This window comes from Pteropus vampyrus, unplaced genomic scaffold (assembly GCF_000151845.1).
Source record: "Pteropus vampyrus isolate Shadow unplaced genomic scaffold, Pvam_2.0 Scaffold62, whole genome shotgun sequence".
In the NCBI taxonomy this organism is placed as follows: domain Eukaryota; kingdom Metazoa; phylum Chordata; class Mammalia; order Chiroptera; family Pteropodidae; genus Pteropus; species Pteropus vampyrus.
The window spans coordinates 7154862-7158149 of record NW_011888843.1 but is presented as its reverse complement, the minus strand read 5'-3'; the positions used below and the strand labels follow the sequence as shown (position 1 = coordinate 7158149).

The window sequence follows — 3288 nt, the reverse complement described above, 5'->3', positions numbered from 1 at the left end:
CATCAGCTAAATGACTCTGTGAGAAAGTAGTAACCTAGATGTCAGTGGGCAATGATCATGCAAAAATGTTGCATGAGAGGATGCTGAATATTACACGGAAAGCAAATAACAGTGTCACCACAATCTGTTCTTTGTTCAAAGCCCTGCATTAAATCAAAAACAGTTAACCCGTGGAGACCTCGGTCCATTAATAGTGACTGTGTTTTGAAAGGCCATTTCATGAGAAATTTGGGTATTACGATCTATCTGTAGTTTATTTGTGTCTCTATACAAGTGAAACCATCACTGAGTAATAAAGAATGATAACTGGTAGTGTCATCAGTCTATTGAAAAAAGTATGAGATGATAATTGATCTGTCAGCTAAGTAATTCTATTCAATATGACCTCCATATACAAAAATCAATATGAATAATCAAGGAATCACCTAAAACCTTGCCTATTCTCTCCCAGTGATATTTTCCTTAAGTAAGAGAAGGACAGCATGAAAGCACCATTTTACATTTTCTTTGAATAATTACCACCATTTCTGCCTTTCCTTGATGTGTACAATGTGCTTTTCTTTCAACTTGAAGCCTTTCCTTTCAATTCCGCATTGCACCTGTCCGATTGGATCACCCAGATTGTTTTAAGTGACTCTACACTGATACATTTATTCAGAACCCTGAATACTGGTTCAGTTTTTTCAGATCCTAAAATACGGCTTTTCTAGAATAATATTTTCTCCTAGCCCCCTCATCCAGCATCTGGGAACCAATCCCACTTTTATTCAGAACTTCCTGTTCAGTATGGTGAGTAAGGGAAAGAATACTGTGGCTGTTCACCCCAGACCTAGTGTTGCTGAGCAGAAGCATACTCTGCTCCATTCTGGGATAAATGCATTTAGGATTCTGAATAAGGCCACCCCCAAACCAAACTGCAATGTAAGTTTTCTAGTTACCTTATCACTTAGCCAGATATTAAAGTTAAATGAATGGATGAGTCAATGAAGAATGAAGGTGATAGATACAGGAATAAATTATTAAGGTCAGTAGAGAAATTTCGTTTTGCTTAAAAGAGGATAAATTTCCTGTGCCTATCACCTTAATCTTCGGAAAGTTCTTTCTTTATTTCTAACTAAAGTTTCATTCTCTTTCTCTGAACCAAGACTGCCAGGCATCATTGCTCCATGACTTGCTGCTTTGAGCCTAATGGCCCTCTGTCCATCTGGTTTTTGGCTCTATCCTGACCTCTAGCGACTACTGCAGGGACCACTCTATTTGAAGCCCTTATCATTTATGTGCTGTATGGAATATGTCAGATATGAGAGGAAATGTGACAGAGAAAATGTCAGAATGGAAAGGGACTTAAAATATCTTATTTTTGTAAATTTAACAAAAATATATGACCTTTTGATTATTTCGTGCATGTAAGGAGACTTGAAATTTATGTTTCATTGGCTTTGTGGCAAATCTTGTTAGAGATGACATTTAACATATACCTATATAATTTGTCTGTATATGAAAATATAAAATATGACTCAATTATTTACAATATAACCTGAATGTCACTAGGTAATGCACAGAAATCATAATGTCCAGTTGAGAAAGACAAGATCCTCTAAGGTTCTTTATAAGCAATTATATCTGGATTAGTGTTTGTAAATACATTGACATAAGAGGTAGGGAAAAAACAGTAAGATACTTGAACACCAGTGAAATAAAAGCTATATACACTACACACACACAGCCATGCAGAGAACGACATGGGGTTGGTTTTAACTCCTAATAGTATGACCTGCTTTCAGAACTTGATGAGAGAAATACCAGCCAACCATAATTTGACCTCTCTAATCCCCCAATTCAGCATTATACCTAGGAAGGTCCACTCTAATTTGGACAATGAATCAGAAATAATATATGATTCTCCCTTAGGCTCTATCCCTGGTAAATAATTATTCAGATTATACCCTAAACAGAGCAGACTCCTGATAAACATTTGCTGATTTTAAGTGGATTAGTACTTTATTCAGGTGCTATCATCTATTTTTTGATGTGCAGCCAATGTGTCACTGTTTAGGAATCTGCCTCTTGGGATCTCAATTTGCCCAGAGCTTGTGCATAAACTTGATCCCTATCACTAAGCTCTCATAAGTTCTGGCCTTGCTCTTTTCCATATCTTCCAACTGAACAGCAGTGTTTCAAGTTGTGTGAAGTCAATAGTGGTGGTTATTAACATTATATAAAATATAAAGCACATCTGAGCCAAGAATAAAATGTAAAGCACATATGAACCAAGACTTGATTCTTTTTCATAACATTAGGTAGATTAAAAGCTGTTGGACGTAATAATCGAATTATTGTGTCTGCCAAAATAAAGTTACATTTTGTGTTAACTTAAATCATTCCTTTAGTAAATGTAAAGGCTCTGAATTTCTACAGGTAGTTCACTTGTTCAAATGATTTGATTCAGATTAAAATTTAGTTTCTAAAAGCTCTAGTTATTATTTTAATTTATCAAATACGTATGATCCTTTAACTTTTTCTTTATATATATTTATCATTATTATTTATGCCTACAGCACCTGGTCTTCCTAGGTGGTCTCCCATCCAAGTACTAACCAGGCTCGACCCTGCTTAGCTTCTGAGATCAGACGTAGGGCTTATTCAGAGTGACATGGCCATAGACCATGGATCATAGCTCCACTGGGATGTGAACCCAGGACCTTCTGCGTATAAAGCAGGTGTGCTAACTGCTACATTATGGAACCACATCCAAATTTTTTCTTTATATTTTTGATTTGCATCTTTTCCTAACTCATCAAGTAGGCTTTGTTGAATGCATTCTTCAAAGTGTTTATTTGTGTTATTTACCAAATTCTCCCCCCACCCCACCTCCAGTCACAAGAAAATAATGTGATCTATTTCAGAAAGGACAGCATGCTGTAGGAAAACAGATCCAGGTCAAGAATTTCACTTTTTAGTCACTAATCTTTGAAATTGGGAGAAATCCTTTTGTGAAACAAGTTGAGACTTAGTGAGTGTGGTATCTTTCCTTTCTTTGGGGAATGAGAGTGTTTTTTGGTTAGAACAATATAACGATTTTAGAAGAATCTGATGAATGTTAGGTTTAAGATCAATGCTGTGTTTTGTAACCTAGGTTTTCTTCCATTAAATAATAACCAAGTGTTCTTAAAGTGATTTCTCATTGGAGGCATAATTAAGATTGTTGTCAATCCCCTGGTCATTTGACTCAGAAACACCCTTCACTGTTATTTATAAAATAGGTACAATACAGTAATTTCTCATTGA

General features: G+C 35.7%; 1 pseudogene; it reads right to left on the bottom strand.

Annotated features, from left to right (window-relative positions):
• Positions 1-2549: 2549 nt before the first annotated feature.
• Positions 2550-2665, bottom strand: LOC111740389 (annotated as a pseudogene).
• Between the last annotated feature and the right edge of the window lie 623 nt (positions 2666-3288).